The sequence below is a fragment of the Pseudophryne corroboree genome, unplaced genomic scaffold, assembly GCF_028390025.1.
Source record: "Pseudophryne corroboree isolate aPseCor3 unplaced genomic scaffold, aPseCor3.hap2 scaffold_503, whole genome shotgun sequence".
Lineage (NCBI taxonomy): Eukaryota > Metazoa > Chordata > Amphibia > Anura > Myobatrachidae > Pseudophryne > Pseudophryne corroboree.
In genome coordinates, this window is record NW_026970108.1 from 183679 (window position 1) to 211348 (window position 27670).

Here is a 27670-nt window from a genome sequence, read left to right on the forward strand (position 1 = left end):
TAACAAATTTGTTCTCTGAAAAGTGTCCACAAAGCCAAGTCTCTGATTAACACCTTTGTAAGGATGGTTTTTCACCTATTACTAAATTAAACTTGCTTCATTGGAAAGGCAGCAAGATGCATCCTCATTTCAATGTCTACTGAAATAATACAAGTTGACACCAGGAAACATTAACGCCACTGCATCCTTGCTGCTTTCTCATGTGGAAGTCTGTTTAATGTGAAAACAAGGTGATATCTAATTAGCACACAGGTAAGGAATTAAGAAAATCTTTATTTAAGGGTGAAGATGTTTCTCACAAAATTGTTGACCCAATGCATCATTGAAATTCAAGCTGGAAAGATGATTTTAATATATCACTTGTACATTTTGTATTGCTCTTCTGGTGACAATGTAGTTTGTTTTTGTCAATTACCATTTTAATAATAGGGTAAAGAAAATTAAGTGGATTTTTGAAAGAAAACAATACTGTCAATATACTATTAAAACAAATTAAAATGGTAAAAGTTATTGTACTTTAAGTAAAAATAAAAGAGCCAAAATATCAATCCCTGTTTTGGATTACTTAAATTAACAAACAAAAAAATGCATATAGCAGAGGATAGTTTCAATCTGCCTACCTCTGGGTTATGGGCCCAGCATGCTTCCATTGCTGTACTCTGCTGCACATGTAAGTGCAAGAGATCCTGAAGCACTCACTCATCATGGGAAAGTACCAATGTGTTTCTTCGTTGGTTGATTAGAAGAAACATCTTACAAAAACTCTCCAGATTATTGACTTTTTTAAGTTTTTCTAGGAAACGTTTTAGATGAATGCTTATTAGCCTTTGTCAGTATGAACTTTTGCAAAGTGTCTCTGTGGCGCAATCAGTTAGTATGTACGGCTATTAACCAAAAGGTTGGTGGTTCAATCCCACCCAGGGACCTAATTGACCTTGTTATCAGATTTTGGTGATCTTTAAGTAGACAAGTCAAATTTCATACCCCCTGTTATGGTGTAGGGTACCTGGCCTTCTCTGATGTAATCAGAGTTAGATTTGATTCAGTGATTTTATAAAAACATCTAGGAAGCACAATTTAGCAGTGGGTTGCAGAGAAAAAGAAATATGCTGGCAAAAAAATCAAATTGCGTGATTAAACAGCTCAATTTCTGGCTTTATTTTTATGCTAACAAATTTGTTCTCTGAAAAGTGTCCACAAAGCCAAGTCTCTGATTAACACCTTTGTAAGGATGGTTTTTCACCTATTACTAAATTAAACTTGCTTCATTGGAAAGGCAGCAAGATGCATCCTCATTTCAATGTCTACTGAAATAATACAAGTTGACACCAGGAAACATTAACGCCACTGCATCCTTGCTGCTTTCTCATGTGGAAGTCTGTTTAATGTGAATACAAGGTGATATCTAATTAGCACACAGGTAAGGAATTAAGAAAATCTTTATTTAAGGGTGAAGATGTTTCTCACAAAATCGTTGCCCCAATGCATCATTGAAATTCAAGCTGGAAAGATGATTTTAATATATCACTTGTACATTTTGTATTGCTCTTCTGGTGACAATGTAGTTTGTTTTTGTCAATTACCATTTTAATAATAGGGTAAAGAAAATTAAGTGGATTTTTGAAAGAAAACAATACTGTCAATATACTATTAAAACAAATTAAAATGGTAAAAGTTATTGTACTTTAAGTAAAAATAAAAGAGCCAAAATATCAATCCCAGTTTTGGATTACTTTAATTAACAAAAAAAAAAAGCATACAGCAGAGGATAGTTTCAATCTGCCTACCTCTGGGTTATGGGTCCAGCATGCTTCCATTGCTGTACTCTGCTGCACATGTAAGTGCAAGAGATCCTGAAGCACTCACTCATCATGGGAAAGTACCAATGTGTTTCTTCGTTGGTTGATGGAAGAAACATCTTACAAAAACTCTCCAGATTATTGACTTTTTAAAGTTTTGCTAGGAAACGTTTTAGATGAATGCTTATTAGCCTTTGTCATTATGGACTTTTGCAAAGTGTCTCTGTGGCGCAATCAGTTAGTATGTACGGCTATTAACCAAAAGGTTGGTGGTTCAATCCCACCTAGGGACCTAATTGACCTTGTTATCAGATTTTGGTGATCTTTAAGTAGACAAGTCAAAATTTCAAACCCCCTGTTATGGTGTAGGGTACTTGGCCTTCTCTGATGTAATCAGAGTTAGATTTGATTCAGTGATTTTATAAAAACAGCTAGGAAGCACAATTTAGCAGTGGGTTGCAGAGAAAAAGAAATATGCTGGGCAAAAAAATCAAATTGCGTGATTAAACAGCTCTTCATTTTCTGGCTTTATTTTTATGCTAACAAATTTGTTCTCTGAAAAATGTCCACAAAGCCAAGTCTCTGATTAACACCTTTGTAGGGATGGTTTTTCACCTATTACTAAATTAAACTTGCTTCATTGGAAAGGCAGCAAGATGCATCCTCATTTCAATGTCTACTGAAATAATACAGGTTGACACCAGGAAACATTAACGCCACTGCATCCTTGCTGCTTTCTCATGTGGAAGTCTGTTTAATATGAAAACAAGGTGATATCTAATTAGCACACAGGTAAGGAATTAAGAAAATCTTTATTTAAGGGTGAAGATGTTTCTCACAAAATCGTTGCCCCAATGCATCATTGAAATTCAAGCTGGAAAGATGATTTTAATATATCACTTGTACATTTTGTATTGCTCTTCTGGTGACAATGTAGTTTGTTTTTGTCAATTACCATTTTAATAATAGGGTAAAGAAAATGAAGTGGATTTTTGAAAGAAAACAATACTGTCAATATACTATTAAAACAAATTAAAATGGTAAAAGTTATTGTACTTTAAGTAAAAATAAAAGAGCCAAAATATCAATCCCAGTTTTGGATTACTTTAATTAACAAAAAAAATGCATATAGCAGAGGATAGTTTCAATCTGCCTACCTCTGGGTTATGGGCCCAGCATGCTTCCATTGCAGTACTCTGCTGCACATGTAAGTGCAAGAGATCCTGAAGCACTCACTCATCATGGGAAAGTACCAATGTGTTTCTTCGTTGGTTGATGGAAGAAACATCTTACAAAAACTCTCCAGATTATTGACTTTTTAAAGTTTTTCTAGGAAACGTATTAGATGAATGCTTATTAGCCTTTGTCAGTATGAACTTTTGCAAAGTGTCTCTGTGGCGCAATCAGTTAGTATGTACGGCTATTAACCAAAAGGTTGGTGGTTCAATCCCACCCAGGGACCTAATTGACCTTGTTATCAGATTTTGGTGATCTTTAAGTAGACAAGTCAAATTTCATACCCCCTGTTATGGTGTAGGGTACCTGGCCTTCTCTGATGTAATCAGAGTTAGATTTGATTCAGTGATTTTATAAAAACATCTAGGAAGCACAATTTAGCAGTGGGTTGCAGAGAAAAAGAAATATGCTGGCAAAAAAATCAAATTGCGTGATTAAACAGCTCTTCATTTTCTGGCTTTATTTTTATGCTAACAAATTTGTTCTCTGAAAAGTGTCCACAAAGCCAAGTCTCTGATTAACACCTTTGTAGGGATGGTTTTTCACCTATTACTAAATTAAACTTGCTTCATTGGAAAGGCAGAGAGATGCATCCTCATTTCAATGTCTACTGAAATAATACAGGTTGACACCAGGAAACATTAACGCCACTGCATCCTTGCTGCTTTCTCATGTGGAAGTCTGTTTAATGTGAAAACAAGGTGATATCTAATTAGCACACAGGTAAGGAATTAAGAAAATCTTTATTTAAGGGTGAAGATGTTTCTCACAAAATTGTTGCCCCAATGCATCATTGAAATTCAAGCTGGAAAGATGATTTTAATATATCACTTGTACATTTTGTATTGCTCTTCTGGTGACAATGTAGTTTTTTTTGTCAATTACCATTTTAATAATAGGGTAAAGAAAATTAAGTGGATTTTTGAAAGAAAACTATACTGTCAATATACTATTAAAACAAATTAAAATGGTAAAAGTTATTGTACTTTAAGTAAAAATAAAAGAGCAAAAATATCAATCCCAGTTTTGATTACTTAAATTAACAAAAAAAATGCATATAGCAAAGGATAGTTTCAATCTGCCTACCTCTGGGTTATGGGTCCAGCATGCTTCCATTGCAGTACTCTGCTGCACATGTAAGTGCAAGAGATCCTGAAGCACTCACTCATCATGGGAAAGTACCAATGTGTTTATTCATTGGTTGATGGAAGAAACATCTTACAAAAACTCTCCAGATTATTGATTTTTTAATGTTTTTCTAGGAAACGTTCTAGATGTATGCTTATTAGCCTTTGTCAGTAAGTACTGTTTGCAAAGTGTCTCGGTGGCGCAATCGGTTAGTGTGTTCGGCTATTAACCAAAAGGTTGGTGGTTCAATCCCACCCAGGGACGTAATTGACCTTGTGATCAGATTTTGGTGATATTAAAGTAGACAAGTCAAAATTTCAAACCCCCTCTTATTGTGTAGGGTACCTGGCCTTCTCTGATGTAATCAGAGTTAGATTTGATTCAGTGATTTTATAAAAAACAGCTAGGAAGCACAATTTAGCAGTGGGTTGCAGAGAAAAAAAATATGCTGGCAGAAAAATCCAATTGAGTGATTAAACAGCTCTTCATTTTCTGGCTTTATTTTTATGCTAACAAATTTGTTCTCTGAAAAGTGTCCACAAAGCCAAGTCTCTGATTAACACCTTTGTAAGGATGGTTTTTCACCTATTACTAAATTAAACTTGCTTCATTGGAAAGGCAGCAAGATGCATCCTCATTTCAATGTCTACTGAAATAATACAGGTTGACACCAGGAAACATTAACGCCACTGCATCCTTGCTGCTTTCTCATGTGGAAGTCTGTTTAATGTGAAAACAAGGTGATATCTAATTAGCACACAGGTAAGGAATTACGAAAATCTTTATTTAAGGGTGAAGATGTTTCTCACAAAATTGTTGCCCCAATGCATCATTGAAATTCAAGCTGGAAAGATGATTTTAATATATCACTTGTACATTTTGTATTGCTCTTCTGGTGACAATGTAGTTTTTTTTGTCAATTACCATTTTAATAACAGGGTAAAGAAAATTAAGTGGATTTTTGAAAGAAAACTATACTGTCAATATACTATTAAAACAAATTAAAATGGTAAAAGTTATTGTACTTTAAGTAAAAATAAAAGAGCAAAAATATCAATCCCAGTTTTGATTACTTAAATTAACAAAAAAAATGCATATAGCAAAGGATAGTTTCAATCTGCCTACCTCTGGGTTATGGGTCCAGCATGCTTCCATTGCAGTACTCTGCTGCCCATGTAAGTGCAAGAGATCCTGAAGCACTCACTCATCATGGGAAAGTACCAATGTGTTTCTTCGTTGGTTGATGGAAGAAACATCTTACAAAAACTCTCCAGATTATTGATTTTTTAATGTTTTTCTAGGAAACGTTCTAGATGTATGCTTATTAGCCTTTGTCAGTATGTACTTTTTGCAAAGTGTCTCTGTGGCGCAATCGGTTAGTGTGTTTGGCTATTAACCAAAAGGTTGGTGGTTCAATCCCACCCAGGGACGTAATTAACCTTGTGATCAGATTTTGGTGATATTTAAGTAGACAAGTCAAAATTTCAAACCTCCTCTTATGGTGTAGGGTACATGGCCTTCTCTGATGTAATCAGAGTTAGATTTGATTCAGTGATTTTATAAAAAACAGCTAGGAAGCACAATTTAGCAGTGGGTTGCAGAGAAAAAAAATATGCTGGCAGAAAAATCCAATCGAGTGATTAAACAGCTCTTCATTTTCTGGCTTTATTTTTATGCTAACAAATTTGTTCTTTGAAAAGTGTCCACAAAGCCAAGTCTCTGATTAACACCTTTGTAAGGATGGTTTTTCACCTATTACTAAATTAAACTTGCTTCATTGGAAAGGCAGCAAGATGCATCCTCATTTCAATGTCTACTGAAATAATACAAGTTGACACCAGGAAACATTAACGCCACTGCATCCTTACTGCTTTCTCATGTGGAAGTCTGTTTAATGTGAAAACAAGGTGATATCTAATTAGCACACAGGTAAGGAATTACGAAAATCTTTATTTAAGGGTGAAGATGTTTCTCACAAAATTGTTGACCCAATGCATCATTGAAATTCAAGCTGGAAAGATGATTTTAATATATCACTTGTACATTTTGTATTGCTCTTCTGGTGACAATGTAGTTTGTTTTTGTCAATTACCATTTTAATAATAGGGTAAAGAAAATGAAGTGGATTTTTGAAAGAAAACAATACTGTCAATATACTATTAAAACAAATTAAAATGGTAAAAGTTATTGTACTTTAAGTAAAAATAAAAGAGACAAAATATCAATCCCAGTTTTGGATTACTTTAATTAACAAAAAAAAATGCATATAGCAGAGGATAGTTTCAATCTGCCTACCTCTGGGTTATGGGCCCAGCATGCTTCCATTGCAGTACTCTGCTGCACATGTAAGTGCAAGAGATCCTGAAGCACTCACTCATCATGGGAAAGTACCAATGTGTTTCTTCGTTGGTTGATGGAAGAAACATCTTACAAAAACTCTCCAGATTATCGACTTTTTAAAGTTTTTCTAGGAAACGTTTTAGATGAATGCTTATTAGCCTTTGTCAGTATAGACTTTTGCAAAGTGTCTCTGTGGCGCAATCAGTTAGTATGTACGGCTATTAACCAAAAGGTTGGTGGTTCAATCCCACCCAGGGACCTAATTGACCTTGTTATCAGATTTTGGTGATCTTTAAGTAGACAAGTCAAAATTTCAAACCCCCTGTTATGGTGTAGGGTACCTGGCCTTCTCTGATGTAATCAGAGTTAGATTTGATTCAGTGATTTTATAAAAACAGCTAGGAAGCACAATTTAGCAGTGGGTTGCAGAGAAAAAAAATATGCTGGCAGAAAAATCCAATTGAGTGATTAAACAGCTCTTTATTTTCTGGCTTTATTTTTATGCTAACAAATTTGTTCTCTGAAAAGTGTCCACAAAGCCAAGTCTCTGATTAACACCTTTGTAAGGATGGTTTTTCACCTATTACTAAATTAAACTTGCTTCATTGGAAAGGCAGCAAGATGCATCCTCATTTCAATGTCTACTGAAATAATACAGGTTGACACCAGGAAACATTAACGCCACTGCATCCTTGCTGCTTTCTCATGTGGAAGTCTGTTTAATGTGAAAACAAGGTGATATCTAATTAGCACACAGGTAAGGAATTAAGAAAATCTTTATTTAAGGGTGAAGATGTTTCTCACAAAATCGTTGCACCAATGCATCATTGAAATTCAAGCTGGAAAGATGATTTTAATATATCACTTGTACATTTTGTATTGCTCTTCTGGTGACAATGTAGTTTGTTTTTGTCAATTACCATTTTAATAATAGGGTAAAGAAAATTAAGTGGATTTTTGAAAGAAAACAATACTGTCAATATACTATTAAAACAAATTAAAATGGTAAAAGTTATTGTACTTTAAGTAAAAATAAAAGAGCCAAAATATCAATCCCAGTTTTGGATTACTTTAATTAACAAACAAAAAAATGCATATAGCAGAGGATAGTTTCAATCTGCCTACCTCTGGGTTATGGGCCCAGCATTCTTCCATTGCTGTACTCTGCTGCACATGTAAGTGCAAGAGATCCTGAAGCACTCACTCATCATGGGAAAGTACCAATGTGTTTCTTCGTTGGTTGATAGAAGAAACATCTTACAAAAACTCTCCAGATTATTGACTTTTTAAAGTTTTGCTAGGAAACGTTTTAGATGAATGCTTATTAGCCTTTGTCAGTATGGACTTTTGCAAAGTGTCTCTGTGGCGCAATCAGTTAGTATGTATGGCTATTAACCAAAAGGTTGGTGGTTCAATCCCACCCAGGGACCTAATTGACCTTGTTATCAGATTTTGGTGATCTTTAAGTAGACAAGTCAAATTTCATACCCCCTGTTATGGTGTAGGGTACCTGGCCTTCTCTGATGTAATCAGAGTTAGATTTGATTCAGTGATTTTATAAAAACATCTAGGAAGCACAATTTAGCAGTGGGTTGCAGAGAAAAAGAAATATGCTGGCAAAAAAATCAAATTGCGTGATTAAACAGCTCTTCATTTTCTGGCTTTATTTTTATGCTAACAAATTTGTTCTCTGAAAAGTGTCCACAAAGCCAAGTCTCTGATTAACACCTTTGTAGGGATGGTTTTTCACCTATTACTAAATTAAACTTGCTTCATTGGAAAGGCAGAGAGATGCATCCTCATTTCAATGTCTACTGAAATAATACAGGTTGACACCAGGAAACATTAACGCCACTGCATTCTTGCTGCTTTCTCATGTGGAAGTCTGTTTAATGTGAAAACAAGGTGATATCTAATTAGCACACAGGTAAGGAATTAAGAAAATCTTTATTTAAGGGTGAAGATGTTTCTCACAAAATTGTTGCCCCAATGCATCATTGAAATTCAAGCTGGAAAGATGATTTTAATATATCACTTGTACATTTTGTATTGCTCTTCTGGTGACAATGTAGTTTTTTTTGTCAATTACCATTTTAATAATAGGGTAAAGAAAATTAAGTGGATTTTTGAAAGAAAACTATACTGTCAATATACTATTAAAACAAATTAAAATGGTAAAAGTTATTGTACTTTAAGTAAAAATAAAAGAGCAAAAATATCAATCCCAGTTTTGATTACTTAAATTAACAAAAAAAATGCATATAGCAAAGGATAGTTTCAATCTGCCTACCTCTGGGTTATGGGTCCAGCATGCTTCCAGTGCAGTACTCTGCTGCACATGTAAGTGCAAGAGATCCTGAAGCACTCACTCATCATGGGAAAGTACCAATGTGTTTATTCATTGGTTGATGGAAGAAACATCTTACAAAAACTCTCCAGATTATTGATTTTTTAATGTTTTTCTAGGAAACGTTCTAGATGTATGCTTATTAGCCTTTGTCACTTGTACATTTTGTATTGCTCTTCTGGTGACAATGTAGTTTGTTTTTGTCAATTACCATTTTAATAATAGGGTAAAGAAAATTAAGTGGATTTTTGAAAGAAAACAATACTGTCAATATACTATTAAAACAAATTAAAATGGTAAAAGTTATTGTACTTTAAGTAAAAATAAAAGAGCCAAAATATCAATCCCAGTTTTGGATTACTTTAATTAACAAAAAAAAATGCATATAGTAGAGGATAGTTTCAATCTGCCTACCTCTGGGTTATGGGCCCAGCATGCTTCCATTGCTGTACTCTGCTGCACATGTAAGTGCAAGAGATCCTGAAGCACTCACTCATCATGGGAAAATACCAATGTGTTTCTTCGTTGGTTGATGGAAGAAACATCTTACAAAAACTCTCCAGATTATTGACTTTTTAAAGTTTTTCTAGGAAACGTTTTAGATGAATGCTTATTAGCCTTTGTCAGTATTTACTTCTGCAAAGTGTCTCTGTGGCGCAATCAGTTAGTGTGTATGGCTACTAACCAAAAGGTTAGTGGTTCAATCACACCCAGGGACGTAATTGACCTTGTGATCAGATTTTGGTGATCTTTAAGTAGACAAGTCAAAATTTCAAACCCCCTGTTATGGTGTAGGGTACCTGGCCTTCTCTGATGTAATCAGAGTTAGATTTGATTCAGTGATTTTATAAAAACAGCTAGGAAGCACAATTTAGCAGTGGGTTGCAGAGAAAAAGAAATATGCTGGCAAAAAAATCCAATTGAGTGATTAAACAGCTCTTCATTTTCTGGCTTTATTTTTATGCTAACAAATTTGTTCTCTGAAAAGTGTCCACAAAGCCAAGTCTCTGATTAACACCTTTGTAGGGATGGTTTTTCACCTATTACTAAATTAAACTTGCTTCATTGGAAAGGCAGCAAGATGCATCCTCATTTCAATGTCTACTGAAATAATACAGGTTGACACCAGGAAACATTAACGCCACTGCATCCTTGCTGCTTTCTCATGTGGAAGTCTGTTTAATGTGAAAACAAGGTGATATCTAATTAGCACACAGGTAAGGAATTAAGAAAATCTTTATTTAAGGGTGAAGATGTTTCTCATAAAATCGTTGCCCCAATGCATCATTGAAATTCAAGCTGGAAAGATGATTTTAATATATCACTTGTACATTTTGTATTGCTCTTCTGGCAGTTGTTGTCCCCAGATGAGAGTTCCCTTGTGCTGCCTCAGTTGAATCTCCTTTACTTGACAGAGATGTGCCTGAGCAGCGGCCCTCCCCAGCCCTATCCCAAATCATACTTATTTTGCATAGGAGATACCATGGTCATGAAGATTGTTCTCCCAGGGTGAGATTCATTCATTGCATTCTGGGTATGCTGACCCCTGTGATTTCCCCAAATGTGGGAAACTCAACTGCTTTATTTGTGGTAGTGGGGGACTGTGTTTGTGCTTTCTTCTGGTCAACTCTGGTAAAAATCAGATTTCTTTGTCTCAGATCTTTCTCTAGCCTTGTTCCTCTTTCGAGAGTTCCCTTGTGCTGCCTCAGTTGGATCTCCTTCACTTGACAGGGGGGTACCCGAGCAGCGACCCTTCGCAGCTCTAGCCCAACTCCTACTTACCTGCCAGGTGAGATACTATGATCATGTAGGTGCTTCTCCCAGGGCAAGGCTCACCCATTGCACTCTGGGTGTGCTGCCCCTGTGATTTCCCCAAATGAGGGAAACTTGACTGCATAATTTGTGTTTCCCCTGGTCGGCTCTCATATAATTCAGATCTCTTTGTCTCAGGTCTCTCTCCAGCCTAGTTTGCTGTCTGTTTCCACTTCTCTTTTCTTGAGCCGCTCCCTTCTATGCCCTTGCGCACTATCCTGACTTCTCCCGTCTGTTTACTTTGTGCCTTCCAACACACAATGCAAACTACAGGTAGTGCTGCAGGGCCCACACCCTTTTACTTGCCTCACAGAGCAGCTCTGGAGCTGTTACAGTGCCCAGCTGCTGCAAGAAATCAGCTTGAATGCTTCAGGGGCTGGGGCATTGCCAACATGAGCCCCACACCGAAGGAGGGTGGGGGTGTTTAATGCGAACTAAGGGTCACCCAAGCGCCGCAAAAGGCCGCCATGCCCTGCACGCCCCTTTTCTCTTTTCATATGCAGACGAGGGTTGAAGCCAACTTTGACCCACTGCTTGGATGGCATTACCATATGCAAATCAATCTGCTGCAGGCCTTCCCCCAGGAATGCTTGCACTAGTTGTTGCATTTGGTTTGTTGTTTGGGGGTGCTTCAGTATTAGGCAGCCTTCTGCCCTCCCATGTTCATCTGAAAATATGTGTTCTCCCTGCAGTTGTTGTCCCCAGATGAGAGTTCCCTTGTGCTGCCTCAGTTGAATCTCCTTTACTTGACAGAGATGTGCCTGAGCAGCGGCCCTCCCCAGCCCTATCCCAAATCATACTTATTTTGCATAGGAGATACCATGGTCATGAAGATTGTTCTCCCAGGGTGAGGTTCATTCATTGCATTCTGGGTATGCTGACTCCTATGATTTCCCCAAATGTGGGAAACTCAACTGCATTATTTGTGGTAGTGGGGGACTATGTTTGTGCTTTCCTCTGGTCAGCTCTGGTAAAAGTCAGATTTATTTGTCTCAGATCTTCCTCTAGCCTTGTTCTTCTTTCGAGAGTTCCCTTGTGCTGCCTCAGTTGGATCTCCTTCACTTGACAGGGGGGTGCCCGAGCATCGACCCTCCCCAGCTCAAGCCCAACTCCTACTTACCTGCCAGGTGAGATACTATGATCATGAAGGTGCTTCTCCCAGGGCAAGGCTCACCCATTGCACTCTGGGTGTGCTGCTCCTGTGATTTCCCCAAATGTGGGAAACTTGACTGCATAATTTGTGTTTCCCCTGGTCAGCTCTCGTATAATTCAGATCTGTTTGTCTCAGGTCTCTCTCCAGCCTAGTTTGCTGTCTGTTTCAACTTCTCTTTTCTTGAGCCGCTCCCTTCTATGCCCTTGCGCACTATCTTGACTTCTCCCATCTGCTTACTTTGTGCCTTCCAACGCACAATGCGAACTACAGGTAGTGCTGCAGGGCCCACACCTTTTTACTTGCCTTACAGAGCAGCTCTGGAGCTATTACAGTGCCCAGCTGCTGCAAGTAATCAGCTTGAATGCTTCAGGGGCTGGGGCATAGCCAACAAGAGCCCCACACCGAAGTAGGGTGGAGGTGTTTAATGCGAACTAGGGGTCATCCAAGCGCCGCAAAAGGCCGCCATGCCCTGCACGCCCCTTTTCTCTTTTCATATGCAGACGAGGGTTGAAGCCAACTTTGACCCACTGCTTGGATGACATCACCATATGCAAATCCATCTGCTGCAGGCCTTCCCCCAGGAATGCTTGTACTAGTTATTGCATTTGGTTTGTTGTTTGGGGGTGCTTCAGTATTAGGCAGCCTTCTGCCCTCCCATGTTCATCTGAAAATATGTGTTCTCCCTGCAGTTGTTGTCCCCAGATGAGAGTTCCCTTGTGCTGCCTCAGTTGAATCTCCTTTACTTGACAGAGATGTGCCTGAGCAGCGGCCCTCCCCAGCCCTATCCCAAATCATACTTATTTTGCATAGGAGATACCATGGTCATGAAGATTGTTCTCCCAGGGTGAGGTTCATTCATTGCATTCTGGGTATGCTGACCCCTGTGATTTCCCCAAATGTGGGAAACTCGACTGCATTATTTGTGGTAGTGGGGGACTGTGTTTGTGCTTTCCTCTGGTCAGCTCTGGTAAAAGCCAGATTTCTGTGTCTCAGATCTTCCTCTAGCCTTGTTCTTCTTTCGAGAGTTCTCTTGTGCTGCCTCAGTTGGATCTCCTTCACTTGACAGGGGGGTGCCCGAGCAGCGACCCTCCTCAGCTCTTGCCCAACTCCTACTTACCTGCCAGGTGAGATACTATGATCATGAAGGTGCTTCTCCCAGGGCAAGGCTCACCCATTGCACTCTGTGTGTGCTGCTCCAGCGATTTCCCCAAATGTGGGAAACTCGACTGCATAATTTGTGTTTCCCCTGGTCGGCTCTCATATAATTCAGATCTCTTTGTCTCAGGTCTCTCTCCAGCCTAGTTTGCTGTCTGTTTCCACTTCTCTTTTCTTGAGCCGCTCCCTTCTATGCCCTTGCGCACTATCTTGACTTCTCCCGTCTGCTTACTTTGTGCCTTCCAACGCACAATGCGAACTACAGGTAGTGCTGCAGGGCCCACACCCTTTTAGTTGCCTTACAGAGCAGCTCTGGAGCTGTTACAGTGCCCAGCTGCTGCAAGAAATCAGCTTGAATGTTCTTCGTTGATTGATGGAAGAAACATCTTACAAAAACTCTCCAGATTATTGACTTTTTAAAGTTTTTCTAGGAAACGTTCTAGATGAATGCTTATTAGCGTTTGTCAGAATGTACGTTTGCAAAGTGTCACTGTGGCGCAATCAGTTAGCGTGTTCGGTTATTATCCAAAAGGTTGGTGGTTCAATCCCACCCAGGGACGTAATTTACCTTGTTATCTGATTTTGGTGATATTAAAGTAGACAAGTCAACATTTCAAACCCCCTCTTATTGTGTAGGGTACCTGGCCTTCTCTGATGTAATCAGAGTTAGATTTGATTCAGTGATTTTATAAAAAACAGCTAGGAAGCACAATTTAGCAGTGGGTTGCAGAGAAAAAAAATATGCTGGCAGTAAAAATCCAATTGAGTGATTAAACAGCTCTTCATTTTCTGGCTTTATTTTTATGCTAACAAATTTGTTCTCTGAAAAGTGTCCACAAAGCCAAGTCTCTGATTAACACCTTTGTAAGGATGGTTTTTCACCTATTACTAAATTAAACTTGCTTCATTGGAAAGGCAGCAAGATGCATCCTCATTTCAATGTCTACTGAAATAATACAGGTTGACACCAGGAAACATTAACGCCACTGCATCCTTGCTGCTTTCTCATGTGGAAGTCTGTTTAATGTGAAAACAAGGTGATATCTAATTAGCACACAGGTAAGGAATTACGAAAATCTTTATTTAAGGGTGAAGATGTTTCTCACAAAATTGTTGCCCCAATGCATCATTGAAATTCAAGCTGGAAAGATGATTTTAATATATCACTTGTACATTTTGTATTGCTCTTCTGGTGACAATGTAGTTTTTTTTGTCAATTACCATTTTAATAACAGGGTAAAGAAAATTAAGTGGATTTTTGAAAGAAAACTATACTGTCAATATACTATTAAAACAAATTAAAATGGTAAAAGTTATTGTACTTTAAGTAAAAATAAAAGAGCAAAAATATCAATCCCAGTTTTGATTACTTAAATTAAAAAAAAAATGCATATAGCAAAGGATAGTTTCAATCTGCCTACCTCTGGGTTATGGGTCCAGCATGCTTCCATTGCAGTACTCTGCTGCCCATGTAAGTGCAAGAGATCCTGAAGCACTCACTCATCATGGGAAAGTACCAATGTGTTTATTCGTTGGTTGATGGAAGAAACATCTTACAAAAACTCTCCAGATTATTGATTTTTTAATGTTTTTCTAGGAAACGTTCTAGATGTATGCTTATTAGCCTTTGTCAGTATGTACTTTTTGCAAAGTGTCTCTGTGGCGCAATCGGTTAGTGTGTTTGGCTATTAACCAAAAGGTTGGTGGTTCAATCCCACCCAGGGACGTAATTAACCTTGTGATCAGATTTTGGTGATATTTAAGTAGACAAATCAAAATTTCAAACCTCCTCTTATGGTGTAGGGTACATGGCCTTCTCTGATGTAATCAGAGTTAGATTTGATTCAGTGATTTTATAAAAAACAGCTAGGAAGCACAATCTAGCAGTGGGTTGCAGAGAAAAAAAATATGCTGGCAGAAAAATCCAATCGAGTGATTAAACAGCTCTTCATTTTCTGGCTTTATTTTTATGCTAACAAATTTGTTCTCTGAAAAGTGTCCACAAAGCCAAGTCTCTGATTAACACCTTTGTAAGGATGGTTTTTCACCTATTACTAAATTAAACTTGCTTCATTGGAAAGGCAGCAAGATGCATCCTCATTTCAATGTCTACTGAAATAATACAAGTTGACACCAGGAAACATTAACGCCACTGCATCCTTGCTGCTTTCTCATGTGGAAGTCTGTTTAATGTGAAAACAAGGTGATATCTAATTAGCACACAGGTAAGGAATTACGAAAATCTTTATTTAAGGGTTAAGATGTTTCTCACAAAATTGTTGACCCAATGCATCATTGAAATTCAAGCTGGAAAGATGATTTTAATATATCACTTGTACATTTTGTATTGCTCTTCTGGTGACAATGTAGTTTGTTTTTGTCAATTACCATTTTAATAATAGGGTAAAGAAAATGAAGTGGATTTTTGAAAGAAAACAATACTGTCAATATACTATTAAAACAAATTAAAATGGTAAAAGTTATTGTACTTTAAGTAAATTTAAAAGAGACAAAATATCAATCCCAGTTTTGGATTACTTTAATTAACAAAAAAAAATGCATATAGCAGAGGATAGTTTCAAAATTTCAAACCCCCTGTTATGGTGTAGGGTACCTGGCCTTCTCTGATGTAATCAGAGTTAGATTTGATTCAGTGATTTTATAAAAACAGCTAGGAAGCACAATTTAGCAGTGGGTTGCAGAGAAAAAAAATATGCTGGCAGAAAAATCCAATTGAGTGATTAAACAGCTCTTTATTTTCTGGCTTTATTTTTATGCTAACAAATTTGTTCTCTGAAAAGTGTCCACAAAGCCAAGTCTCTGATTAACACCTTTGTAAGGATGGTTTTTCACCTATTACTAAATTAAACTTGCTTCATTGGAAAGGCAGCAAGATGCATCCTCATTTCAATGTCTACTGAAATAATACAGGTTGACACCAGGAAACATTAACGCCACTGCATCCTTGCTGCTTTCTCATGTGGAAGTCTGTTTAATGTGAAAACAAGGTGATATCTAATTAGCACACAGGTAAGGAATTAAGAAAATCTTTATTTAAGGGTGAAGATGTTTCTCACAAAATTGTTGCCCCAATGCATCATTGAAATTCAAGCTGGAAAGATGATTTTAATATATCACTTGTACATTTTGTATTGCTCTTCTGGTGACAATGTAGTTTTTTTTGTCAATTACCATTTTAATAATAGGGTAAAGAAAATTAAGTGGATTTTTGAAAGAAAACTATACTGTCAATATACTATTAAAACAAATTAAAATGGTAAAAGTTATTGTACTTTAAGTAAAAATAAAAGAGCAAAAATATCAATCCCAGTTTTGATTACTTAAATTAACAAAAAAAATGCATATAGCAAAGGATAGTTTCAATCTGCCTACCTCTGGGTTATGGGTCCAGCATGCTTCCAGTGCAGTACTCTGCTGCACATGTAAGTGCAAGAGATCCTGAAGCACTCACTCATCATGGGAAAGTACCAATGTGTTTATTCATTGGTTGATGGAAGAAACATCTTACAAAAACTCTCCAGATTATTGATTTTTTAATGTTTTTCTAGGAAACGTTCTAGATGTATGCTTATTAGCCTTTGTCACTTGTACATTTTGTATTGCTCTTCTGGTGACAATGTAGTTTGTTTTTGTCAATTACCATTTTAATAATAGGGTAAAGAAAATTAAGTGGATTTTTGAAAGAAAACAATACTGTCAATATACTATTAAAACAAATTAAAATGGTAAAAGTTATTGTACTTTAAGTAAAAATAAAAGAGCCAAAATATCAATCCCAGTTTTGGATTACTTTAATTAACAAAAAAAAATGCATATAGTAGAGGATAGTTTCAATCTGCCTACCTCTGGGTTATGGGCCCAGCATGCTTCCATTGCTGTACTCTGTTGCACATGTAAGTGCAAGAGATCCTGAAGCACTCACTCATCATGGGAAAGTACCAATGTGTTTCTTCGTTGGTTGATGGAAGAAACATCTTACAAAAACTCTCCAGATTATTGACTTTTTAAAGTTTTTCTAGGAAACGTTTTAGATGAATGCTTATTAGCCTTTGTCAGTATTTACTTCTGCAAAGTGTCTCTGTGGCGCAATCAGTTAGTGTGTATGGCTACTAACCAAAAGGTTAGTGGTTCAATCACACCCAGGGACGTAATTGACCTTGTGATCAGATTTTGGTGATCTTTAAGTAGACAAGTCAAAATTTCAAACCCCCTGTTATGGTGTAGGGTACCTGGCCTTCTCTGATGTAATCAGAGTTAGATTTGATTCAGTGATTTTATAAAAACAGCTAGGAAGCACAATTTAGCAGTGGGTTGCAGAGAAAAAGAAATATGCTGGCAAAAAAATCCAATTGAGTGATTAAACAGCTCTTCATTTTCTGGCTTTATTTTTATGCTAACAAATTTGTTCTCTGAAAAGTGTCCACAAAGCCAAGTCTCTGATTAACACCTTTGTAGGGATGGTTTTTCACCTATTACTAAATTAAACTTGCTTCATTGGAAAGGCAGCAAGATGCATCCTCATTTCAATGTCTACTGAAATAATACAGGTTGACACCAGGAAACATTAACGCCACTGCATCCTTGCTGCTTTCTCATGTGGAAGTCTGTTTAATGTGAAAACAAGGTGATATCTAATTAGCACACAGGTAAGGAATTAAGAAAATCTTTATTTAAGGGTGAAGATGTTTCTCATAAAATCGTTGCCCCAATGCATCATTGAAATTCAAGCTGGAAAGATGATTTTAATATATCACTTGTACATTTTGTATTGCTCTTCTGGCAGTTGTTGTCCCCAGATGAGAGTTCCCTTGTGCTGCCTCAGTTGAATCTCCTTTACTTGACAGAGATGTGCCTGAGCAGCGGCCCTCCCCAGCCCTATCCCAAATCATACTTATTTTGCATAGGAGATACCATGGTCATGAAGATTGTTCTCCCAGGGTGAGATTCATTCATTGCATTCTGGGTATGCTGACCCCTGTGATTTCCCCAAATGTGGGAAACTCAACTGCTTTATTTGTGGTAGTGGGGGACTGTGTTTGTGCTTTCTTCTGGTCAACTCTGGTAAAAATCAGATTTCTTTGTCTCAGATCTTTCTCTAGCCTTGTTCCTCTTTCGAGAGTTCCCTTGTGCTGCCTCAGTTGGATCTCCTTCACTTGACAGGGGGGTACCCGAGCAGCGACCCTTCGCAGCTCTAGCCCAACTCCTACTTACCTGCCAGGTGAGATACTATGATCATGTAGGTGCTTCTCCCAGGGCAAGGCTCACCCATTGCACTCTGGGTGTGCTGCCCCTGTGATTTCCCCAAATGAGGGAAACTTGACTGCATAATTTGTGTTTCCCCTGGTCGGCTCTCATATAATTCAGATCTCTTTGTCTCAGGTCTCTCTCCAGCCTAGTTTGCTGTCTGTTTCCACTTCTCTTTTCTTGAGCCGCTCCCTTCTATGCCCTTGCGCACTATCCTGACTTCTCCCGTCTGTTTACTTTGTGCCTTCCAACACACAATGCAAACTACAGGTAGTGCTGCAGGGCCCACACCCTTTTACTTGCCTCACAGAGCAGCTCTGGAGCTGTTACAGTGCCCAGCTGCTGCAAGAAATCAGCTTGAATGCTTCAGGGGCTGGGGCATTGCCAACATGAGCCCCACACCGAAGGAGGGTGGGGGTGTTTAATGCGAACTAAGGGTCACCCAAGCGCCGCAAAAGGCCGCCATGCCCTGCACGCCCCTTTTCTCTTTTCATATGCAGACGAGGGTTGAAGCCAACTTTGACCCACTGCTTGGATGGCATTACCATATGCAAATCAATCTGCTGCAGGCCTTCCCCCAGGAATGCTTGCACTAGTTGTTGCATTTGGTTTGTTGTTTGGGGGTGCTTCAGTATTAGGCAGCCTTCTGCCCTCCCATGTTCATCTGAAAATATGTGTTCTCCCTGCAGTTGTTGTCCCCAGATGAGAGTTCCCTTGTGCTGCCTCAGTTGAATCTCCTTTACTTGACAGAGATGTGCCTGAGCAGCGGCCCTCCCCAGCCCTATCCCAAATCATACTTATTTTGCATAGGAGATACCATGGTCATGAAGATTGTTCTCCCAGGGTGAGGTTCATTCATTGCATTCTGGGTATGCTGACTCCTATGATTTCCCCAAATGTGGGAAACTCAACTGCATTATTTGTGGTAGTGGGGGACTATGTTTGTGCTTTCCTCTGGTCAGCTCTGGTAAAAGTCAGATTTATTTGTCTCAGATCTTCCTCTAGCCTTGTTCTTCTTTCGAGAGTTCCCTTGTGCTGCCTCAGTTGGATCTCCTTCACTTGACAGGGGGGTGCCCGAGCATCGACCCTCCCCAGCTCAAGCCCAACTCCTACTTACCTGCCAGGTGAGATACTATGATCATGAAGGTGCTTCTCCCAGGGCAAGGCTCACCCATTGCACTCTGGGTGTGCTGCTCCTGTGATTTCCCCAAATGTGGGAAACTTGACTGCATAATTTGTGTTTCCCCTGGTCAGCTCTCGTATAATTCAGATCTGTTTGTCTCAGGTCTCTCTCCAGCCTAGTTTGCTGTCTGTTTCAACTTCTCTTTTCTTGAGCCGCTCCCTTCTATGCCCTTGCGCACTATCTTGACTTCTCCCATCTGCTTACTTTGTGCCTTCCAACGCACAATGCGAACTACAGGTAGTGCTGCAGGGCCCACACCTTTTTACTTGCCTTACAGAGCAGCTCTGGAGCTATTACAGTGCCCAGCTGCTGCAAGTAATCAGCTTGAATGCTTCAGGGGCTGGGGCATAGCCAACAAGAGCCCCACACCGAAGTAGGGTGGAGGTGTTTAATGCGAACTAGGGGTCATCCAAGCGCCGCAAAAGGCCGCCATGCCCTGCACGCCCCTTTTCTCTTTTCATATGCAGACGAGGGTTGAAGCCAACTTTGACCCACTGCTTGGATGACATCACCATATGCAAATCCATCTGCTGCAGGCCTTCCCCCAGGAATGCTTGTACTAGTTATTGCATTTGGTTTGTTGTTTGGGGGTGCTTCAGTATTAGGCAGCCTTCTGCCCTCCCATGTTCATCTGAAAATATGTGTTCTCCCTGCAGTTGTTGTCCCCAGATGAGAGTTCCCTTGTGCTGCCTCAGTTGAATCTCCTTTACTTGACAGAGATGTGCCTGAGCAGCGGCCCTCCCCAGCCCTATCCCAAATCATACTTATTTTGCATAGGAGATACCATGGTCATGAAGATTGTTCTCCCAGGGTGAGGTTCATTCATTGCATTCTGGGTATGCTGACCCCTGTGATTTCCCCAAATGTGGGAAACTCGACTGCATTATTTGTGGTAGTGGGGGACTGTGTTTGTGCTTTCCTCTGGTCAGCTCTGGTAAAAGCCAGATTTCTGTGTCTCAGATCTTCCTCTAGCCTTGTTCTTCTTTCGAGAGTTCTCTTGTGCTGCCTCAGTTGGATCTCCTTCACTTGACAGGGGGGTGCCCGAGCAGCGACCCTCCTCAGCTCTTGCCCAACTCCTACTTACCTGCCAGGTGAGATACTATGATCATGAAGGTGCTTCTCCCAGGGCAAGGCTCACCCATTGCACTCTGTGTGTGCTGCTCCAGCGATTTCCCCAAATGTGGGAAACTCGACTGCATAATTTGTGTTTCCCCTGGTCGGCTCTCATATAATTCAGATCTCTTTGTCTCAGGTCTCTCTCCAGCCTAGTTTGCTGTCTGTTTCCACTTCTCTTTTCTTGAGCCGCTCCCTTCTATGCCCTTGCGCACTATCTTGACTTCTCCCGTCTGCTTACTTTGTGCCTTCCAACGCACAATGCGAACTACAGGTAGTGCTGCAGGGCCCACACCCTTTTAGTTGCCTTACAGAGCAGCTCTGGAGCTGTTACAGTGCCCAGCTGCTGCAAGAAATCAGCTTGAATGTTCTTCGTTGATTGATGGAAGAAACATCTTACAAAAACTCTCCAGATTATTGACTTTTTAAAGTTTTTCTAGGAAACGTTCTAGATGAATGCTTATTAGCGTTTGTCAGAATGTACGTTTGCAAAGTGTCACTGTGGCGCAATCAGTTAGCGTGTTCGGTTATTATCCAAAAGGTTGGTGGTTCAATCCCACCCAGGGACGTAATTTACCTTGTTATCTGATTTTGGTGATATTAAAGTAGACAAGTCAACATTTCAAACCCCCTCTTATTGTGTAGGGTACCTGGCCTTCTCTGATGTAATCAGAGTTAGATTTGATTCAGTGATTTTATAAAAAACAGCTAGGAAGCACAATTTAGCAGTGGGTTGCAGAGAAAAAAAATATGCTGGCAGTAAAAATCCAATTGAGTGATTAAACAGCTCTTCATTTTCTGGCTTTATTTTTATGCTAACAAATTTGTTCTCTGAAAAGTGTCCACAAAGCCAAGTCTCTGATTAACACCTTTGTAAGGATGGTTTTTCACCTATTACTAAATTAAACTTGCTTCATTGGAAAGGCAGCAAGATGCATCCTCATTTCAATGTCTACTGAAATAATACAGGTTGACACCAGGAAACATTAACGCCACTGCATCCTTGCTGCTTTCTCATGTGGAAGTCTGTTTAATGTGAAAACAAGGTGATATCTAATTAGCACACAGGTAAGGAATTACGAAAATCTTTATTTAAGGGTGAAGATGTTTCTCACAAAATTGTTGCCCCAATGCATCATTGAAATTCAAGCTGGAAAGATGATTTTAATATATCACTTGTACATTTTGTATTGCTCTTCTGGTGACAATGTAGTTTTTTTTGTCAATTACCATTTTAATAACAGGGTAAAGAAAATTAAGTGGATTTTTGAAAGAAAACTATACTGTCAATATACTATTAAAACAAATTAAAATGGTAAAAGTTATTGTACTTTAAGTAAAAATAAAAGAGCAAAAATATCAATCCCAGTTTTGATTACTTAAATTAAAAAAAAAATGCATATAGCAAAGGATAGTTTCAATCTGCCTACCTCTGGGTTATGGGTCCAGCATGCTTCCATTGCAGTACTCTGCTGCCCATGTAAGTGCAAGAGATCCTGAAGCACTCACTCATCATGGGAAAGTACCAATGTGTTTATTCGTTGGTTGATGGAAGAAACATCTTACAAAAACTCTCCAGATTATTGATTTTTTAATGTTTTTCTAGGAAACGTTCTAGATGTATGCTTATTAGCCTTTGTCAGTATGTACTTTTTGCAAAGTGTCTCTGTGGCGCAATCGGTTAGTGTGTTTGGCTATTAACCAAAAGGTTGGTGGTTCAATCCCACCCAGGGACGTAATTAACCTTGTGATCAGATTTTGGTGATATTTAAGTAGACAAATCAAAATTTCAAACCTCCTCTTATGGTGTAGGGTACATGGCCTTCTCTGATGTAATCAGAGTTAGATTTGATTCAGTGATTTTATAAAAAACAGCTAGGAAGCACAATCTAGCAGTGGGTTGCAGAGAAAAAAAATATGCTGGCAGAAAAATCCAATCGAGTGATTAAACAGCTCTTCATTTTCTGGCTTTATTTTTATGCTAACAAATTTGTTCTCTGAAAAGTGTCCACAAAGCCAAGTCTCTGATTAACACCTTTGTAAGGATGGTTTTTCACCTATTACTAAATTAAACTTGCTTCATTGGAAAGGCAGCAAGATGCATCCTCATTTCAATGTCTACTGAAATAATACAAGTTGACACCAGGAAACATTAACGCCACTGCATCCTTGCTGCTTTCTCATGTGGAAGTCTGTTTAATGTGAAAACAAGGTGATATCTAATTAGCACACAGGTAAGGAATTACGAAAATCTTTATTTAAGGGTTAAGATGTTTCTCACAAAATTGTTGACCCAATGCATCATTGAAATTCAAGCTGGAAAGATGATTTTAATATATCACTTGTACATTTTGTATTGCTCTTCTGGTGACAATGTAGTTTGTTTTTGTCAATTACCATTTTAATAATAGGGTAAAGAAAATGAAGTGGATTTTTGAAAGAAAACAATACTGTCAATATACTATTAAAACAAATTAAAATGGTAAAAGTTATTGTACTTTAAGTAAATTTAAAAGAGACAAAATATCAATCCCAGTTTTGGATTACTTTAATTAACAAAAAAAAATGCATATAGCAGAGGATAGTTTCAAAATTTCAAACCCCCTGTTATGGTGTAGGGTACCTGGCCTTCTCTGATGTAATCAGAGTTAGATTTGATTCAGTGATTTTATAAAAACAGCTAGGAAGCACAATTTAGCAGTGGGTTGCAGAGAAAAAAAATATGCTGGCAGAAAAATCCAATTGAGTGATTAAACAGCTCTTTATTTTCTGGCTTTATTTTTATGCTAACAAATTTGTTCTCTGAAAAGTGTCCACAAAGCCAAGTCTCTGATTAACACCTTTGTAAGGATGGTTTTTCACCTATTACTAAATTAAACTTGCTTCATTGGAAAGGCAGCAAGATGCATCCTCATTTCAATGTCTACTGAAATAATACAGGTTGACACCAGGAAACATTAACGCCACTGCATCCTTGCTGCTTTCTCATGTGGAAGTCTGTTTAATGTGAAAACAAGGTGATATCTAATTAGCACACAGGTAAGGAATTAAGAAAATCTTTATTTAAGGGTGAAGATGTTTCTCACAAAATCGTTGCCCCAATGCATCATTGAAATTCAAGCTGGAAAGATGATTTTAATATATCACTTGTACATTTTGTATTGCTCTTCTGGTGACAATGTAGTTTGTTTTTGTCAATTACCATTTTAATAATAGGGTAAAGAAAATTAAGTGGATTTTTGAAAGAAAACAATACTGTCAATATACTATTAAAACAAATTAAAATGGTAAAAGTTATTGTACTTTAAGTAAAAATAAAAGAGCCAAAATATCAATCCCAGTTTTGGATTACTTTAATTAACAAACAAAAAAATGCATATAGCAGAGGATAGTTTCAATCTGCCTACCTCTGGGTTATGGGCCCAGCATTCTTCCATTGCTGTACTCTGCTGCACATGTAAGTGCAAGAGATCCTGAAGCACTCACTCATCATGGGAAAGTACCAATGTGTTTCTTCGTTGGTTGATAGAAGAAACATCTTACAAAAACTCACCAGATTATTGACTTTTTTAAGTTTTTCTAGGAAACGTTTTAGATTAATGCTTATTAGCATTTGTCAGTATGTACTTTTGCAAAGTGTCTCTGTGGTGCAATCAGTTAGTGTGTACGGCTATTAACCAAAAGGTTGGTGGTTCAATCCCACCCAGGGACGTAATTGACCTTGTTATCAGATTTTGGTGATCTTTAAGTAGACAAGTCAAATTTCATACCCCCTGTTATGGTGTAGGGTACCTGGCCTTCTCTGATGTAATCAGAGTTAGATTTGATTCAGTGATTTTATAAAAACATCTAGGAAGCACAATTTAGCAGTGGGTTGCAGAGAAAAAGAAATATGCTGGCAAAAAAATCAAATTGCGTGATTAAACAGCTCTTCATTTTCTGGCTTTATTTTTATGCTAACAAATTTGTTCTCTGAAAAGTGTCCACAAAGCCAAGTCTCTGATTAACACCTTTGTAGGGATGGTTTTTCACCTATTACTAAATTAAACTTGCTTCATTGGAAAGGCAGCAAGATGTATCCTCATTTCAATGTCTACTGAAATAATACAGGTTGACACCAGGAAACATTAACGCCACTGCATCCTTGCTGCTTTCTCATGTGGAAGTCTGTTTAATGTGAAAACAAGGTGATATCTAATTAGCACACAGGTAAGGAATTAAGAAAATCTTTATTTAAGGGTGAAGATGTTTCTCACAAAATTATTGACCCAATGCATCATTGAAATTCAAGCTGGAAAGATGATTTTAATATATCACTTGTACATTTTGTATTGCTCTTCTGGTGACAATGTAGTTTGTTTTTGTCAATTACCATTTTAATAATAGGGTAAAGAAAATGAAGTGGATTTTTGAAAGAAAACAATACTGTCAATATACTATTAAAACAAATTAAAATGGTAAAAGTTATTGTACTTTAAGTAAAAATAAAAGAGACAAAATATCAATCCCAGTTTTGGATTACTTTAATTAACAAAAAAAATGCATATAGCAGAGGATAGTTTCAATCTGCCTACCTCTGGGTTATGGGCCCAGCATGCTTCCATTGCAGTACTCTGCTGCACATGTAAGTGCAAGAGATCCTGAAGCACTCACTCATCATGGGAAAGTACCAATGTGTTTCTTCGTTGGTTGATGGAAGAAACATCTTACAAAAACTCTCCAGATTATTGACTTTTTAAAGTTTTTCTAGGAAACGTTTTAGATGAATGCTTATTAGCCTTTGTCAGTATAGACTTTTGCAAAGTGTCTCTGTGGCGCAATCAGTTAGTATGTACGGCTATTAACCAAAAGGTTGGTGGTTCAATCCCACCCAGGGACCTAATTGACCTTGTTATCAGATTTTGGTGATCTTTAAGTAGACAAGTCAAAATTTCAAACCCCCTGTTATGGTGTAGGGTACCTGGCCTTCTCTGATGTAATCAGAGTTAGATTTGATTCAGTGATTTTATAAAAACAGCTAGGAAGCACAATTTAGCAGTGGGTTGCAGAGGAAAAAAAATATGCTGGCAGAAAAATCCAATTGAGTGATTAAACAGCTCTTTATTTTCTGGCTTTATTTTTATGCTAACAAATTTGTTCTCTGAAAAGTGTCCACAAAGCCAAGTCTCTGATTAACACCTTTGTAAGGATGGTTTTTCACCTATTACTAAATTAAACTTGCTTCATTGGAAAGGCAGCAAGATGCATCCTCATTTCAATGTCTACTGAAATAATACAGGTTGACACCAGGAAACATTAACGCCACTGCATCCTTGCTGCTTTCTCATGTGGAAGTCTGTTTAATGTGAAAACAAGGTGATATCTAATTAGCACACAGGTAAGGAATTACGAAAATCTTTATTTAAGGGTGAAGATGTTTCTCACAAAATCGTTGCCCCAATGCATCATTGAAATTCAAGCTGGAAAGATGATTTTAATATATCACTTGTACATTTTGTATTGCTCTTCTGGTGACAATGTAGTTTGTTTTTGTCAATTACCATTTTAATAATAGGGTAAAGAAAATGAAGTGGATTTTTGAAAGAAAACAATACTGTCAATATACTATTAAAACAAATTAAAATGGTAAAAGTTATTGTACTTTAAGTAAAAATAAAAGAGCCAAAATGTCAATCCCAGTTTTGGATTACTTTTATTAACAAAAAAAAATGCATATAGCAGAGGATAGTTTCAATCTGCCTACCTCTGGGTTATGGGCCCAGCATGCTTCCATTGCAGTACTCTGCTGCACATGTAAGTGCAAGAGATCCTGAAGCACTCACTCATCATGGGAAAGTACCAATGTGTTTCTTCGTTGGTTGATGGAAGAAACATCTTACAAAAACTCTCCAGATTATTGACTTTTTAAAGTTTTTCTAGGAAACGTTTTAGATGAATGCTTATTAGCCTTTGTCAGTATGAACTTTTGCAAAGTGTCTCTGTGGCGCAATCAGTTAGTATGTACGGCTATTAACCAAAAGGTTGGTGGTTCAATCCCACCCAGGGACCTAATTGACCTTGTTATCAGATTTTGGTGATCTTTAAGTAGACAAGTCAAAATTTCAAACCCCCTGTTATGGTGTAGGGTACCTGGCCTTCTCTGATGTAATCAGAGTTAGATTTGATTCAGTGATTTTATAAAAACAGCTAGGAAGCACAATTTAGCAGTGGGTTGCAGAGAAAAAAAATATGCTGGCAGAAAAATCCAATTGAGTGATTAAACAGCTCTTTATTTTCTGGCTTTATTTTTATGCTAACAAATTTGTTCTCTGAAAAGTGTCCACAAAGCCAAGTCTCTGATTAACACCTTTGTAAGGATGGTTTTTCACCTATTACTAAATTAAACTTGCTTCATTGGAAAGGCAGCAAGATGCATCCTCATTTCAATGTCTACTGAAATAATACAGGTTGACACCAGGAAACATTAACGCCACTGCATCCTTGCTGCTTTCTCATGTGGAAGTCTGTTTAATGTGAAAACAAGGTGATATCTAATTAGCACACAGGTAAGGAATTAAGAAAATCTTTATTTAAGGGTGAAGATGTTTCTCACAAAATCGTTGCCCCAATGCATCATTGAAATTCAAGCTGGAAAGATGATTTTAATATATCACTTGTACATTTTGTATTGCTCTTCTGGTGACAATGTAGTTTGTTTTTGTCAATTACCATTTTAATAATAGGGTAAAGAAAATGAAGTGGATTTTTGAAAGAAAACAATACTGTCAATATACTATTAAAACAAATTAAAATGGTAAAAGTTATTGTACTTTAAGTAAAAATAAAAGAGCCAAAATATCAATCCCAGTTTTGGATTACTTTAATTAACAAACAAAAAAATGCATATAGCAGAGGATAGTTTCAATCTGCCTACCTCTGGGTTATGGGCCCAGCATGCTTCCATTGCAGTACTCTGCTGCACATGTAAGTGCAAGAGATCCTGAAGCACTCACTCATCATGGGAAAGTACCAATGTGTTTCTTCGTTGGTTGATGGAAGAAACATCTTACAAAAACTCTCCAGATTATTGACTTTTTAAAGTTTTCTAGGAAACGTTTTAGATGAATGCTTATTAGCCTTTGTCAGTATGAACTTTTGCA

The 27670-nt window shown here is 37.9% G+C and overlaps 11 non-coding genes and 4 pseudogenes across 11 annotated transcripts; all 15 read left to right on the plus strand.

The window, feature by feature from the left end:
• Positions 1-5520: 5520 nt before the first annotated feature.
• TRNAN-AUU (transfer RNA asparagine (anticodon AUU)) lies at positions 5521-5594 on the plus strand. Its single transcript has one exon. It is a non-coding gene; the product is annotated as a tRNA-Asn (tRNA).
• Positions 5595-10308: 4714 nt separating this feature from the next.
• On the plus strand, positions 10309-10472 carry LOC135030575 (U1 spliceosomal RNA). Its single transcript, XR_010226544.1, has one exon. It is a non-coding gene; the product is annotated as a U1 spliceosomal RNA (small nuclear RNA).
• A 152-nt stretch (positions 10473-10624) lies between these two features.
• LOC135030621 (U1 spliceosomal RNA) lies at positions 10625-10766 on the plus strand (annotated as a pseudogene).
• A 692-nt stretch (positions 10767-11458) lies between these two features.
• Positions 11459-11622, plus strand: LOC135030577 (U1 spliceosomal RNA). Its single transcript, XR_010226546.1, has one exon. It is a non-coding gene; the product is annotated as a U1 spliceosomal RNA (small nuclear RNA).
• Positions 11623-11774: 152 nt separating this feature from the next.
• On the plus strand, positions 11775-11937 carry LOC135030596 (U1 spliceosomal RNA). The gene has a single exon (XR_010226564.1). It is a non-coding gene; the product is annotated as a U1 spliceosomal RNA (small nuclear RNA).
• Positions 11938-12608: 671 nt separating this feature from the next.
• LOC135030634 (U1 spliceosomal RNA) lies at positions 12609-12772 on the plus strand. Its single transcript, XR_010226594.1, has one exon. It is a non-coding gene; the product is annotated as a U1 spliceosomal RNA (small nuclear RNA).
• A 152-nt stretch (positions 12773-12924) lies between these two features.
• On the plus strand, positions 12925-13066 carry LOC135030609 (U1 spliceosomal RNA; annotated as a pseudogene).
• Positions 13067-14623: 1557 nt separating this feature from the next.
• TRNAN-AUU (transfer RNA asparagine (anticodon AUU)) lies at positions 14624-14697 on the plus strand. Its single transcript has one exon. It is a non-coding gene; the product is annotated as a tRNA-Asn (tRNA).
• A 3181-nt stretch (positions 14698-17878) lies between these two features.
• LOC135030576 (U1 spliceosomal RNA) lies at positions 17879-18042 on the plus strand. The gene has a single exon (XR_010226545.1). It is a non-coding gene; the product is annotated as a U1 spliceosomal RNA (small nuclear RNA).
• A 152-nt stretch (positions 18043-18194) lies between these two features.
• On the plus strand, positions 18195-18336 carry LOC135030622 (U1 spliceosomal RNA; annotated as a pseudogene).
• Positions 18337-19028: 692 nt separating this feature from the next.
• LOC135030578 (U1 spliceosomal RNA) lies at positions 19029-19192 on the plus strand. Its single transcript, XR_010226547.1, has one exon. It is a non-coding gene; the product is annotated as a U1 spliceosomal RNA (small nuclear RNA).
• Positions 19193-19344: 152 nt separating this feature from the next.
• On the plus strand, positions 19345-19507 carry LOC135030597 (U1 spliceosomal RNA). Its single transcript, XR_010226565.1, has one exon. It is a non-coding gene; the product is annotated as a U1 spliceosomal RNA (small nuclear RNA).
• Positions 19508-20178: 671 nt separating this feature from the next.
• LOC135030635 (U1 spliceosomal RNA) lies at positions 20179-20342 on the plus strand. The gene has a single exon (XR_010226595.1). It is a non-coding gene; the product is annotated as a U1 spliceosomal RNA (small nuclear RNA).
• Positions 20343-20494: 152 nt separating this feature from the next.
• LOC135030610 (U1 spliceosomal RNA) lies at positions 20495-20636 on the plus strand (annotated as a pseudogene).
• A 1557-nt stretch (positions 20637-22193) lies between these two features.
• On the plus strand, positions 22194-22267 carry TRNAN-AUU (transfer RNA asparagine (anticodon AUU)). Its single transcript has one exon. It is a non-coding gene; the product is annotated as a tRNA-Asn (tRNA).
• The last annotated feature ends 5403 nt before the right edge of the window (positions 22268-27670 follow it).